Genomic DNA, 16,534 nt, shown 5'->3' with positions numbered 1-16,534 from the left:
GAAGGTTGTTCACACCCCTACACTAGAGCGGCTCACTAGGCTATTCATGGGATATCGTTGGGGTTCTTGGCCGGATTTTGGAGCAACCTTGGGGGTCTTGGAGACCGTCGAGGATCTCTTACTTTCTTTAGCTGATTGCACATGGCAGTTTGTTGGTCGGTAGCTATCTAAGGCAAATGGGGATCCTAGGGGAGTGCAGTGGTTGTCATAGGCAGACACTGGCACATTTATTTTGGAGAGGGATTTGTAGGATATTTTAGCAGATCTCTCCAAACCTAGGCTACCTGAGTTGGGGTACCTTCTGCTGCTGCTGGCTTACTCCTGGCTTGGGAAACCACTTTCGCTCTATGAGTCTGGACAGCAGGATATGGTCTTCTACATTAAAGGAGGATCTTGTGCACTAGAAGACATTAGTATCATTCCTCCTTCTGCCTTGGGTGACAGAGAACAAAGATGTATTGAGTTATTTAGCATTTTGGGTAGTATCATAGGATGGTGCATCTGGAGGGCCATGTGCAAGCGGGTTCTCAGAGGTCAACACTCTTCAATTCAGCAAATTATAGCCAAGTCCTGGGTTGAGACCATTCACACTCTTCGTTGGTGAATGGGACCATCCGTGAGCTGGAGAGTCAAGATGGGAGCGATTCTTCTTCATGGTGAGGGTTGGCTCTCCTTGATGGGAGTATATGCCCCCATGTTGGTTGCTTACTCACCTTGATTTACCTCCCTAAGGGATTGTACATAGCTTGTTGGGTGTCATCCCTTTCTAGTGCGGTTGGACGACCTTGTATCTCTTGGCATTGATAGAGTGTTTTTGTACTTGTTTTTTCAAGTAATACAATTAGACCTGTTTCCCAAAAAAAGGCTAATCATCATGTGCACTTGGTGAAATATATCATTTTTTCTATAATGTATGCACCTAAGTAATCTCATGATAGGCAAAGAAATCGGAATGATTTAGTCTTGTATCCTTGGTTGACTAATGCTTTCATATGTGGGGACTTTTAATAATCTCCCTCGACATGAACGTCAAGCATGAGATATTTTTATTATGCAAGTTGATATGTGTGATCTTTGGTTATCCACTATGGTTGATACTCTGGGATTCACTTATAAGCATAATTTGTTGATAAACTATTGGGCTAGATTGGATAGATAGTATATGCTTCATGTAAGACAATATGATACTTTCTCTTGTAAACTGTGGACTGCTGACTATGGAGCTTCTTTCTCTGATCATTTACCAATTTGGCTAGCATTGTATTTTTGTATTCCTGTGTGGGAACCTCCTCTGGGACCCTCTTAGAGGTTGTTGCATATATATAATAGGTATCTTTTGCATTCTTTTAGATCATTAGTTCATGATGTTATTTTCCCTCTTGCTATGCAGTTACTTGATGATGTTGACACTACATGGTGCAGATTTGTACAATGCATACAGATGGTTATTGTTGATTATGTTCTATGGTCTGTCATTGGCGGTAAGGCCCTTTGTGAATAGAGAGTAGCGATATCATTTGTTGGCATTACAAGCCACGTGCTTCACTTTTCCCACCTATTTTATGATACAGCCTAGAGAGTGGGTGGGTGTGTTTTTCCATCAGGATTTATCCCCCTATTGTATCTCTACCGAGCGTGGGATGCTTTGTAGCCTCCAGGCAACTATTTTAACTAATAGCACGATCTTCTACTATACAGGGAAAAAAAAGGGGGGGTTGCTCCTCTAAGAAACTCTTTAAAAGTCTATATATTGATAGATAAAGGCATAAAATTATATGCTAAAAAGGATGATGGTTCTTGGACATCTACCAAGGCAAATTTTGCCAAACGATGTGAGAATCACTTTGCTAAAAAAAATTCAATGTGATTTGATAGTTAATTTTAACATTCATGATACTTGATTATCTCCATATTGTATCTCTCCTGCGTGGGATGCTTTGTAGCCGTCGGGCAGCTTCTTTAAAGTAATAGAAGGATCTTCTACAAGGAAAAAAAAAAGGGCTGCTCCTCTAAGCAATTCATTAAATGTCTTCATATTGATAGACAAAGTTATTAAATTGTGTGTGCTAAAAAGGATGATGGTTCTTGGACATCTACCAAGGCAGAACTTGCAAAAGAATGTAAGAGTTACTTTGCTACTATAAAATTTCAATGTGATTCGATAGTGAATCCTGATAGTGATTCGATAGTGAATCCTAATAGTCATGATGCTCGATTCATCATCTTGGGCTGTGTATGGCCTATTGTGGATAATATGAGGGATTGGATTCATTCTTTAGTGAAGAAGAGTTGACTTTTGCTTTGTGTGATATGAGTCATTGGAAAGATCCAAGATGGGATGGCCTTACTATTGAATTCTTTATGGCATTTTGGGATGCCCTCCAAACTCTAGTTTTGACCATGATAAATACAACATGGGACATGGGATGTTTGCCCTCTTCCTGGAAAGAGGGACTTGTTACCTTGGTTCCAAAAAAATCATTGAGTGAATCCCTTAATGACTCGAGACCAATCACTTTAATGCCAATTATATATAAACTGACAAGATGATAATCACATTGGACATTTTCTTTTTTATGGTTGGCACCCAAACGAATATGGCTTTGTACCAAGAAGACAATTTGGACAGTATTACTAATATAAATTTGGCAATGGAATGTGCAGAATATGGCTTTGTACCAAGAAGACAATTTGGACAATTTGGACATTATTACTAATGTACATTTGGCAATGGAATGTGCAGAATATACACAATAAGATGTTTTAATTCTAGAAGTAGATGTGACCAAAGCTTTTGACACTGTGGGATTACATTGCTGACGTTATGGTTGCATTGGGAATGGACCTAAAATCCAAAAATTCATTTAGTGGATGTATCAAGATAGTATAGGTCAATGCATTTTGGGATGAGAGCTTACCTCAAACTCGACGTTGCAAAAATCTATACACCAAGGTTTTCCTTTGAGTGCTCTTCTTAATGCTGTAGCTGCACGTCCTTCATTGATGTATATGGATCTATTGATAGAACAAGGTCCTTTAAATGGTTTGGAATTACCAAATGGTTCTCATTTTGTAGCATAAGCATATGCTGATGATTCTTTGTTTACTCCCGTAACCCGAATGATCTCACTCCTGTGAGAATAACCCGAATGATCTTACATGTATCATGAAAAAGTGTTGAAATTATTTGGGACAATAGTTAAACTTTTCATTAATTTTGTAAAGTACAAGTTGATCCAGACCGGCTTTGTCCAGGATCACAGTATTTTGGACAACATCTTCACCTTCTTTGAGGCTATGGAGTGGGCAGAGCATGAGAGACAACCTTTGGCCATTATGTTGTCAGAATTTGGAAAGGCCTATGACAAAGTAGATTGGTCTTTCTTGGAGGGTACTTTGTTGAGGCTTGGTTTCCCGCGGGAGTGGATATCATGCATCTTATCCTTGTATAGATCCACCTCTAGTAGATTGGTAATTGGAGGCGGCGGACTAGGAGATGCCTTTTGCTTGGAGAGATCTATGAGACAGGGTTGTCCCTTGACACCTTATCTTTTCATCGTGTTTGTTGAGGCTATGTCTTACTCCTTGAGGGATAGAGCTACGTGCATTCACGGATTAAGACTACCATTGAGAGTTGAGGAGGATTTGCTTGATGTGGAGTATGTTGATGACACATCCTTGTATGTAGAGGATAGTGAGGAGACTTTTGAGACTGTTCGAGTTGCCGTGGACACCTTTTGCCTTGTAGCACGTGCTAAGATCACAACTAGAACAAATCAATAGGATTTCTCATGAATCCAGACTTGGGGGCATCAGCATAGGGATTCTCTGAGATTGAGAGTGGATGCACCACCACATATCTAGGCTTCCAAGTTGGCTTAGATGTTTTGCCAGAGCAACAATTTGTACCGGTTATTTCTTCCATTAGGAAGAAACTGGCTTCCTGGAGCTCTGCACGATTATCTCTTGCTGGTAGAGCATTGGTGGTGAATTAGGTCTTTTTTTATATAAAGGAAAACAAATCTAATTATATTTCAAAAATTGCACCAAAGGTGCACAGAAACAATACAAAGAATCTCAAGGTAGCAGAGAAATGTGAGAGAGGAGCCACTGTGGAGGAGTGTACACCCATCTAGGAGTACCATCTCTCATATGAAAGGAGAGATGATGAACACTCCATGTAGATAAGAACTACTCTAGATGTGACTTCCCTGCCCTAGAAGAAAGAGTTAAAAAGGTAGTCCCCTCCCCCCACGAAGAGTGTGGATAATCTCCCCCCAAATCTCAACGATAACATGCTGATGAGAAGAGGACTGACCACCTAATGCCAACCTGCATTTGTCTCTCCAAATACACTACCCTGTAATGCTAGCCACAATGCTAAAAATCTGTGTTCATCTCTCTGGGGACTGATCTTCTAGCAAAGCAGATAAGGGAATACTAGCAGCATCCTCTAGAGCACAAGAACCACCCTATATGTAAAACAACGTATCCTTGTCTCATTAGCCTCATATAACACATGACTCCCAGGCCCTGGTAGCATCCCAAAAAAAGTACCCCAACTGACATATCCCAAGTCAAGAATGGCTCTCTGAAAGATCCTACAAATGCCTCTACACACAAGACGTGCGAGCCACAAGACAATATACAATGGCTCAAGGTCTCCAAAGTAGGCACATGACATCTCACACAATCTCCAGGCATCCCCATTTGAGCTAACCAACTCACACCGCCATTCATGAGCCCTTGGGATCACACAACCAAGCCTCACCTAATCCAATCAATTTTGCAACTAAATGGAGCTTCAATTAACACTTTCCTACTCTTCATCTCATGAACTCCTCTAGCTTAGGCAATCAATCACTAGCAGCAATGCCATTGTTAAGGGGGGCATCTTACACATAGAGAAGATGCTACACATTGTTAAGGGAGGCATTTTACATATAGAGAAGATGCTACACCTTGAACAAAATGTCATCCAAGGGTTGTATAACCCGGCTAGGGCATGGTGGCATCTCACAAGTGAGAGAGCTTGATGGTAGAAGAATATGAAAGAGGACTCTATGAGGCAAGAAAAGAAGCTAATGGAATGACAATGCCATAGATTAGCAATCCCTCTCTACTCGTCCTCAATCTACTACTCTCAACCACTCATACATGAAGGCAATGAGGGCATATACAAGCTTCTCTCAACCACACATATACACTCACACACTCCCATCAACAAAGCACACACTCTTGGATTAGATGAGATTAGCACACACTCTTGGATTAGATGAGATTAGCACACACTCTTGGATTAGATGAGATTAGCACATTCTAATCAAGCCTCAAGTGATCTACACACACATACCTCTAATCCTATCAACAATCATGCATACTCAGACATGGAATGACATACACATGCATATGAATGAAATAAGCACTCTCAACCATTCATCAATGGAAGCAACACATACGCATAACAAACATGGAATAGGAGAGACAATAGATGTTAAGGGGAGATTAATCAGGAAGCTATTTTCTTGTTCTCTGATCTATTTGACTTCTACATACATCACCATTCTCAACAACTAAACATATACACACACTCACACATCTATGCCAAAGAATACTAATAGAGCTTCATAAACAGAAATCAGAAAAGATAGATTTCAGATTGAATAAGTATACATGAAATTTAGCAAAGCAGAGATATGAGACAATAGATGTTAGACCCGCAGAATAAGTAGACACATGCACATTGATTTGAAAACTTTTAAACTGCAAACTATTTTTTCTATTACTAGCATTTTAAAAAGCTATTTTTATGGCATTGATTTCTGCCCACTCATGAGCATATTCCCTTCCCCTCCACCATCCTCACCACTTGCATTGCACCATTGCAAATACCAAACTAAAGGTGGCCTCTCTCTCTCTCTCTCTCTCTCTCGCTCGCTTCTGTATGTGCGTACAACATGACATGGCTTCTCTGTGTCAACCTTTCAAGTGAAGGTACTCTCTCTTTCTTTGAAATGATATGGAAGTAAAATAAGCAATGGCTTCTTTGTGTTGACCTTTCAAGTGAAGGTACTCTCTCTTTCTTTGAAATGGGATGGAAGTAAAATAAGCAACGACATGGCCATAACCTACAGACTCTGAGCGGGCTTCAAGGAGTCATCATAGCCATTGTGCTTCATGGAGTCGCCATAGCCAGTGTCAACTTTTCAAGTGAAAGTACTCTCTCTTTCTTTGAAATGGTATAGAAGTAAAATGAGCAATGACATGGCCATAACCTACAGAGTCTAAGCGGGCTTCAAGGAGTCGTCATATCCATTGTGCTTCAAGGAGTCGCCATAGCCATTGGGCTAGTCAGAGAGAGAGAGAGAGAGAGAGAGAGAGAGAGAGAGAGAGAGAGAGAGAGAGAGAGAGAGAGAGAGAGAGAGAGAGATGTATGGACCTTGACCGATTTTTTGTTGCATCCAAGAGGTGCTACAATCCTTGTGTTCGCCCATGAGCTTCCCACATGTAGGAGTTCAAAACATCTCCTCATCAGCACACAATACTCTAGATTCTTGCAATGTTTAGCATTTCTCCACTTTCTACTAAATCAAGCAACCACACATCAGGAAGGTTGTTGACATAGTCTATGGTGGAAGAGTGACCGGGTGAGAGAGAGAGAGAGAGAGAGAGAGAGAGACTGTGTGGCTGGTCTATGAGAAAGATGGCTAGCAAAAGTTGGACCTGTGAGGGTGGCAAGGAAAACATTCATGAATAAGGTAGAGGGAGCTTGGATTTAGAGAGGAGGCAACATGTACCTGCACACACACACACACACACACACACACACAAATTCAAGTGACTGGGTGAGAGAGAGTGAGAGGGTGGAAGAGTGACCAGGTGAGAGAGAGAGGGGGGAAGAGTGACCAGGTGAGAGAGAGAGGGGGGAGCGAGGGGGAGAGTGCCGAGCTGTAAAAGAGAGAGAAAGAAAGAAAGACTATATTAACGTCTTCAGAAGACCAAAATGGCCTATGAGACAACACCTGTGTGCAATCATCATGTCCTGTGGACATCACAAAAGAACTGAAAAGTAGTACAAATTTGTATACAAAATAAAAAATCCCAAGATGATGGGAAGATATGGGATAGGGATCTATATCTAGGCTCCATGCAGCACTGTATCTCACTAGCTAGTATGCCAAGGGGGGATACAAAGTATGATAAATGCATCTATCTCCATCCTATATTAAGAGCTGGGTGTAGAAGGTCATATATCGGACATGGCGTGAGATATCTCCCCATGTCTGCTAAATCAAAGTGAGGACGACTTGCTACCTCCTCCTGTGGTGTCGCCTCAGGATCTCATCAATCTGTGTCTGATGAAGCCCTTAAGGGCAGGGTCCAGGAGGTCGGGGTCTCCTCACTAGTCGAAAAAAACTAGTAATCTTGGTCTAGGATGAGGTGGCACTCTAGCTCTAGTGCTGCTATAGTAGTCTCTCTCTATGGCAATGCATCTCTCTGATCAGGGTACCACATCACCTTGCTAAGTGGGCCAAAGCCCTCTTTGAACAAACATTGGTATCTCCCTTGGATCTCGTAGTATACCGAGCATCTACATACATAATGCCACTCCATCTCCACCTCCCCCCATGACATAGTCGACAGATGCGTGCCTCTCTTGGTACTCGAGTTGCACGATCCGCCTCAAACTCTAGTGTGTGAGAAGATACTCTGAGCTGGCCAATGGTAACTCACATAGCATGAGTCATATACACATCCATATACCGGCCTCTGAATAAAGCCATCCTCTGTCAACTGTAGAAAATGATCTATATAGTGCTGCATCTTGATGGGAAGCGAGCGTGCAAGGTCGGTCCATGTCTCTCTAATGTAGAGCTGTAACAAATCATATCTCATGATGCGGTTTCTCTCTACTCGGGAAAGGCGGAAGTATGGACAGCCATCATCATAATGAAAAGGAGGAAGTCTAGCCATATCAAGCCCGTGTTGTTGAGAACCAATGAAGCACCTCCGCATACCATGATCTCTGTCTACCTAAGGCTGCCATCCTTTCGGATGACTCCAGGGCTCGTCTGGGAAGTCAATCTGGATCCATGGGTCTAACTCTCTGAATGAAAGCCACTGTTTGGAAAAGAGCCTCCACCAACATTTGGAGATGCAACAATCTCCACCCTAACAATATCGTGTGGAACTAATGATTTGCTACGAATCAAGCGTGATAACATGAGTATCTGTGGGAGCTCTATCTGTCGCGCTAGTCACCCACTGAGAGACTCGGAGCCCATACAAGAGAGGCGTACATCATAGTTGGTGTGACCATGGTATCAAATAGCCACCCCTTCGTGCAAGTCTATCTGTCGCGCTAGTCACCCACTGAGAGACTCGGAGCCCATACAAGAGAGGCGTACATCATAGTTGGTGTGACCATGGTATCAAATAGCCACCCCTTCGTGCAAGTCTCCTAAAAATGTGCCTGATGACAATGCCTCTCAAGTAGCGCTAATGTTTCTTATCCTCTAGTCAATCTATCATGTGCTGTCTGCCTCATGGAGAAGTAACCTACAAAGGTGGTGAAGGTAATCCCCAAATATACATATGAGAGAGAGAGAGAGAGAGAGGGGGGGGAACTAGTCTATAAGAAAGAAGGCTAGCTAAAAAGTGGGGCCTATAAGGGTGGCAAGGAAGGACATTCATGCATAAGCTCTGCAGCAAAAATCGAGAGGAGGCAACATGTACCTGTGCACACACAAGCCCAGGGCAGAGAAGAAAGTGTGTGTGTCGGGTTGATTTGGGGGAGAAAGAGAGAGAGAGCGCTCTCCCCAAGAACCCAACTCTTCAGATGTGTCTCCCAAGGGTGAGAGCAAAGCTTTCTCCACCCCCTGTTGAAGCAGCTTATTAAGACAGATCAGATGCATGGGCTGGTAGATCAAGTGCATATAGAAAGCGCGGGAGAGTGATGAAGGCATGCCCCAAGCTGTTGCACTATTATAGGCTTGACGCCTTGATGTTGCACGCCCCAATTTCACCTCTAGGCAACACCTCGGCTACAGGGAGAGCAAGGGCTGATAGTCTACGAGAAGTCTTTGAGTGGTTCTATCAGAGTTCTATTGTCGTATAGTAATGACATCACAAAAGAGACAATCACTCAAGCCAAGCAACTAAAGCAAAGTGCAATCACACTTGTCACAACTACTTCAAAGCTAGCAAGGATTCATGCATACAATAAACTCAAAGTAAGCAAGCCAAATCAATGTAATGGGCAAACAAATCTACTAATTCCTACTCAATTAAGTTAGTTACTCAAGCCCACACATGATTCAAAGCTCAAACAAGCATAAGGAGAAGAGAGCATAAGGTTTCATCGATTCATGCATGCACATAAGCCACACACACATAAATCAAGAAGCTTAAGCTAATTCAACAATGCTTTAATTAACAAAGAGATTTGAGAAAAGAGAGAACGATAAACTGCTTCATTGCAAGTGTAGGATCAAGCATAGAGCTTACTGATAAAACATAATGCTATCCCATGATGCCACGTTGGCCAAAATTAGCCTCCTTGCATGCCACGTTGGCTTGCTACGCTGATTGCCACCACAACATCCTTTTGGGCCGAGTTTACAAATTTTGGCCTAGTTAACCTTTTTAGAGATGGACGGCCCAGATCGCTTCAATCTTGCAGCCCCCACTTGCTGATCGTCGATCCCATGACTTAGCTTCTCCTCCTCATCAGCAGAGGCCGTGCCCCTTACTAAGGGAGTCTACACACCGGGCGTGAATTTTGGCGCCCAGGTACCTGTGCTGAGGTGGCTGCCAGGTGCCACCCTCCGCAAAAAGGAGGGCTGGCCAAAAGTATGGACAGCGGGCCAAGCTACATGTGAACGCCAAAGTATTGAACCAGGGACCACAATGTGGGGGAATTTGTTAACAAGGTCTGACACTCGCGGATTCCAGCACTAAGTCTGCCTCTCTACACAGCATACCCAACATAAAACAGTTAGCTCTTGTTGTGTACGGCCTCACAGGCGTGTCCGATTTCTTAGAAATGGAAGAACGGACCTTATTGCAGGAACTGATTCATTGCAAGAGCATCCACTAATGGTCCCAAGGGTGAGACAATTTTCCCAGACAATAATGCCCCTCTCTTTGAAACGGAGGCATGCCTATCTTGCTCATGCTTGGTTGGTTGTTTTATCGATACCTTGTTGGTGAATGAATGTATTGTACTTTTTGTTTGTTAAGATAGCTTCTGAGCAAGAGTAAGCTCCCTCCAAGTCGTGCTGTCTATCTACAGATGTCTATCTGACGCGGGTGATCAACAACAACTTTTACATAGGTGGATGATCTCTACTTAGTTCTAATATTGTAGTATGTCTTGCATAACCTCATGCCTCCTTGCAATATTGTAGTATGGGGCTGGCCAAAATGATGGACAGCGGCCCAAGCTACATGTGAACGCCGAAGTATTGAACCACAATGTCTCAGCTTCCTCAAAAGGGAAAGGTGTGCCTCAGCTTACCCTAGAGCAAAAGGGCGGGCGCCAGTTGGGCGCTAAGTCTTACAAGGGTTCGCTATGGAGAAGGAGAAGGAGAAGGCGTTGCCGACGGGAATTTCGGGGAAGGAGAAGGCGTTGCAGAAGGCTAAAGCAGAGATGCAGAAGGCCATGGAGGAGAATCAGAAGGAGAGGCAAAGAAGGCAGAAGGCCGTGGAGGAGATGCAGAAGGCCGTGGTGGAGATTCAGAAGGCTGACGCAAAGATGCAGGCGCGTCTAGTAAATGCCATAACAGATATGGCAAAGCTGCAGGGTATAAGTCTTGGTCTCAGAGACCGTCAATGGTTGAATACGCTTGATATCGAGGGGCTCCGTACACTGGCTCAAGGTTTCAAGCAAGCAGTAAACGATGGTCAAGGTAGAGAATTCTGGGAGAACGAGGCTAAGGCTGATGGAGATTCAGCATCAGCAGCCCTAGCCGCAGCTTTCACAGCACCGTTCGTGGACCCAGATCATTCTTTACGTATGCTTCTGGGAAAGCTAGATGAGCGGCAACGTACTGCTTCACCGTCAACTACACCTTGTGCTTCATTGATACAATCCAGCGGCACTGGCAAGTCCAGAAGCCTCGTGGAATTGAGCAGCTTGGGTGTATTTGTCTGCTATTGCAGTTTTCAAACCAAATCAGGGTTTCCTTTGCGAACTAGTCGACTAGCTGATGCCCTGATAGGAGAAAAGCGAGGGGAAGACTATTATCGGGGTTATCTGAAAGCTTGGTTGGAAAGCTTGCATATGTATCTCACAGGGGAACTGCAGGTTGCTTCTCAACCATCGTCATCTTCTGCCGCTGCCCCATCACCATCATGCAATCAATGGATTCTGGATCACATCATCACAAAAAAGGAGCAAGTGTCAAATGTTATCGACTCTGTCTATCAACAGTGGGTCCAGAAACCCGGTTGCACCCAACTCGAACTTGGAGATGCCTTGGACAATGTCTGCCCACGACTTTTCCGCCAAGAGGGCGTGGGCATCTTATTTGTGTTTGATGAAGCAGCTCAACTCTTTTCCAATGGAGCAGGAAACAATATAAGAAGAGCCTTTCTTTCTCTTCTGCAGTCAGTGTTTGGAGTTTTTGTTGACACATGCTCCAATGTATCAGTGCTTGCACCAAGCTTGGACAGGGATCCCAGTCAATGGGTCAGCACAGGAAAGCTGACTGTACCTCCACCTGTCTGGGAAGTCTCTAATGTTAATGTTCTAGCAATGGACCTTAAAAGTTTTGGCAGTGTGAAAGATCTCACATTGCAGAGTCTTTTCATGTATGGGAGGCCGCTGTGGGCATCCTGCATGTCCTCCATAGCTGACAAAATAAAGAAAGGGTCACGAAGCCAAGGTGCAATGGTAGTGGCCAGGCAAGAGGCACTAGCTCTAGCAACAAGAAAACTGTGTGGAGGGGTACAAGAAAATGCCCTTAACAGGGTAAGACAGGGAGATGATTCGTTGGAGCCATCCACCACAGCCTTGGCAATATTAGGTGCCCGACTTGTAATAGATGTCAATCCCCTCTCTAGGTTGGCAACCAATCTAGTGGCATCGCACATGAGCTATGTTCTGGACATTTCTGATGATAATAGATGTCTTACATCATGTGAGCCATGGGATCCCATAGTGACGCATGCTGCCAAAGGTATTTTTAGTTCCAAAGGGTTCAGGGAAGCTGCATTGCACCGTCTACAAAATTGCATGGAGAATCACTGGGTTGACGAGGGTAAAAATGGAGAGTTGGTTGGCCGGTACATTCTTGTAAGGGCCATGGATACAGCGAGGAGGGAACAACAGACTGTCCCCCTTTGGGATTTCTTGCGTGTGCTGGCAGGTGACACATGGTATGGCATGCTAAGTGGTGTGCAAGATGTGAGACAAGGAAAAGGCCTGGTAAATTTCTCTGGCTTTGTGCCAGTTATAGGCCACACTCCTGATCTCGAGGATTTGTTGCACTTGTTTATCCTAGAGAAGGCTGCCATATGTAGGACTAATCAAGCCAGATTTGATGTTCTGATTCCAGTACTTCTTCCGACAGAGGACCAGTCGTTCCTCCTGAGCCAAGAAAGCTTGTCAATACTTGGTATTCAGTTCAAAAGCATATATGGAAAGCATGATATGAGCTTTGAAGCATCTACATGGATGAGTCCAGAAGGTGCAAAAATTGGTGGATGGTCGTCTAATCAGCCATTTGCAACAGTCTTAATGCAATTGGGTCAACAGGAAGTAGGGTCTGTGGAATTTGTTAAGAACGACAAACCAGTAAGAAGGTCTGACACTCACAAGGCAGCAGCCACACACAAGCCAACTACCAAATCTGGCACTCGCGGATTCAGCAGTAGTAAGATGGCAACACGTTCCAGCACTAAGTCTGCCTCTCTACACAGTGTACCCAACATAAAACAGTTAGCTCTTGTTGTGTACGGCCTCACAGGCGTGTACGATTTCTTAGAAATGGAAGAACGGACCTTACTGCAGGAACTGATTCATTGCAGGAGGCATCCACTAATGGTCCCAAGGGTGAGACAATTTGCCCAGACAATAATGCCTCTCTCTTTGAAACGGAGGCATGACTAAATCAGGAGGCATGCCTATCTTGCTCATGCTTGGTTGGTTGTTTTCCCTCTGCGATCAAAAGCAACTTTTACACAGGTGGATGATCTCTACGTAGTTCTAATATTGTAGTATGGAGGTGTCTTGCATAACTTCATGCAAATTGATTGTTTCTTCCCTCCTTGCAATCTTTGACTGGATAAAGTTTTTTCTTACCTTACCTTCACAATATTGGTTGTGGTAGTGGGAGGATGTCTTAAACATATACTTATTTTGGTTCCCTACATGTTATGTTTTGGTCATCCTCCTATGAATTGTGTTTCTCAATGTAACATTTTGCATGATTTCTGGTAGTGATATCTCCATCCCCTTTTACTTCTAATCCATGATGGTGGTTGACTGGTCTGCTATCTTTTGGTGTATGAAAGCAGCGCTGGTCCTTACCTATGATAAGATTTTTTCGTGCCAGATGATATTCACCTAGGTTGGCTCTGTTCCTGTTAGACACTTGCAACATTGTTTTGTAGACTTCATGTTTCTTGTTGCATGGTTATTATAGGTGGTGGTCACGTGTGTACTCTCTAGTCCCTTGGCCTATATATATATATATATATATATGCATGTGCTAATAGATCATATGCATATACACTTAGCGCATATGTGCATACGTATGTTTTCAGCATATATGCGCTAATATATCATATATGTGATATATATGTGCATACACATGCGCATTAGCACATATACGTTAATATGCATGTTTATGCAATAACCATATGATTTCCAAGTGATAAGGCTTTATCAATCTAAGAGATGAATCTAGACTATGGACAGACCTAAACTACATTGTTGATGCCTAATTTATACCTAAACAATATGTATACCTAATCGCTAAATGATAAACCTAAATCTAAAGCATGGTAGAATGTTGAGCCTACCATGCATGGCTTTCTATGGGTGCCCCCAGGGCACTGTGTGACCAACCCACTCCGCTCGAGACGTCCCCTGGCACCTTGTGTGACCGCTCCGGCTTGCCTCCATTGACGTTCCACACTGCTCTTGTTAGCCCCTTGGGCACCGAGTGATTGGCCCGCCTCAGCTCTGTCGGCCCCTCGAGCCGCCCCGAGCTTGCACTGTGTCGTTTAGATGACTGTTGGCGGCTTTCTATGTAATGGGACTTTGTGCAGAGGTGCGCGCCCAGCTACCCCTCTTTGTGGCAGCGAGCGTGCGGTGCTGCACGACGGCTCCCTAGTTGGTGCTTAGCCGTTTTGCATCTGCGATCGTTGGGCCGTTTCCCGTCATTAACGTGGTCCCTCCGTGGACCCCGTTCGTTTCAGGTCCGGGAGTCCCACCGGAGTCTTCCTCCTTGAAAAGGAAAGTGGTACTCCTCTAGGCTTTATATCTTGGTTGTTGGTTTAGGTTTGGCATTATGAGGCTCAACACAACTGGTGACCCTGTAAGACATTCAACCATGTTTAGCATGCACTCCTGAGCTTGTTTTCTGCGTTCTACATATGTAATGTCATCATTATTATCCATTTAGGGTGGTTGGGTGGGTTCTAGTTTCTTGATTGGTCTATGTGGTGCACTAAGGGAAAAGTAAGAACTTGTCTCATCTTCACTTAGTGATGTACTAGAACTTGTTTCATTCTTTGACTTCCTTTGGTTTGTCAATTTTTCACTACGTTTACCCATGGGACGAGATCGAATTTTCTTTTGGGTTTTTGTATCTTGTTTCGCACATATGGATGTTGAGGTTTATGTGGTGGTCTTTGATGTGGATGCTTCTACATCATGTATAGCTTTTGGATTTGTCATGTTTATGTCCCCTTTTGGGTTTATGTCCTTTACATACTCTTTTTTTGTGTCTTTTACTTCGACCTTGGTTTTGATAGTTTGTTGTCCTTTGTTTTTCTTGGGTTTAGAAGGTTTTGTTTTCTCTTTTGGGTTCTGTTTTTTAAAGCATGTTCTTCTACCCATGTTAAGGTATTGTCTTTTACACTCTTTTAGACTATTTGTCATGCCTTGGCTTGTAAGCGTGTAAGCACATTCAATGGCACTGTGGCCAATTGTCCATTTTGTACACTTAAGATGTTAAGAGTTGTATTTTGTGAGACAAGTTGCATTGAAGCAACTCATCTTGGGAAATCTTGGAACATGTGATCAATGCCAAACTATTCACACATTGGTCTCGCAACAAGGTGTCAGTGACTATTGGAAGTATTCCAAACTGTGCAGTCTGCCACCTTGTGAGGTTCAGGACAATAGAAACACTGAAGTGTCCGATTAATTGCCTCTTGAGCAGTTTCTACCCTTTGGACTGTTTCTGTTTGGTGCACAAGAGATGGAGGTTTTGAGTCCATTATGGATGAAGCGGGATACTTTTTACTATCATGGTCAAAGATTTTACAATCCATGTAATATAGAAAAACAGGTGCCTTGTATGCACAATGAGGATTGGGATGGTCTTAGTGATTGCATTCAATACAAAGGCATTTCGCTCGTCATTTTTATAGGCATTAAGGAGTTCTGATTTGGAAGGTTTTCATCCTCTCTTAGAGATGGCCACCATAAGGTTTTAAGCAAGGTTGCATAGAATTCAGAGAATGTCAATTCCGAGATCAGTCTTTCTTTTGCCATTGCTTCACTTGGTTTAGATGAAGAACATCTCGTAGCATGATCATCTTCTAGCATGTTGTCATCTAAACGTATTGCTTCTTTGCAACATTGATCGAATGTTTTCGAATTGGATACAATGATCAAGTTATGTAAGCTGTTATTCTTTAAGCCCATCATGAAACATCTCCTCAATTCAGCATTGTTTAATTTTTTCCATGACTCACAACGTGAGTCGAAGGGTTTTATCCAAAGGATAAAATCTCTAATGGATTCATGTGGTTGACGCTCAATTGAATAGAGTTATGTTACTGCACTCCACCGATCAGCTTGTTTCGAAAAGCCATGTATAACGGCTGATTTCAAGGTTTTTAAGTTGGTCTTGATCGTCAGCATTAATGCGATGAACCATGACCTAGCTTTTCCTTCTAAGCATAAGTTCAATGCATGTACCTTAGTGGGATAGTTGGGATTTGCAAAGGCTTCATGTCATGTACATGAATATGCCATGGACATTCTCAGAGATTCTCCAGCAGAGGTAACCAAAAAAAGACCATTAGAGCCAGGGTTATGGAGCACAAAGTGCAGATTGGCTAGAGGGGACTTGGAGAATACCAGGATGCTGTCGGCTGCATGAAAAGGGTACTATCAGCAAGCTGCTTCCAGGAAGGGTTGGCTATACCACAAACCAAGGCAGCTGAAGGGGCATCCAGACATGGCAAGGCGGCTGCAAATAATAGCATGTTGGGATTTATTAGCCAGTCGGCTGGCCGACTGCCAAAGCACTTCTCTTTTCCCAAGGGCCTATAAAAGGCACTCAAGGCTCAT

Source organism: Cibotium barometz, chromosome 7 (assembly GCF_041138505.1).
Source record: "Cibotium barometz isolate CiBa-2024 chromosome 7, ASM4113850v1, whole genome shotgun sequence".
In the NCBI taxonomy this organism is placed as follows: domain Eukaryota; kingdom Viridiplantae; phylum Streptophyta; class Polypodiopsida; order Cyatheales; family Cibotiaceae; genus Cibotium; species Cibotium barometz.
The sequence above is the reverse complement of the archived record's forward strand: the minus strand, read 5'-3'. Positions refer to the sequence as shown.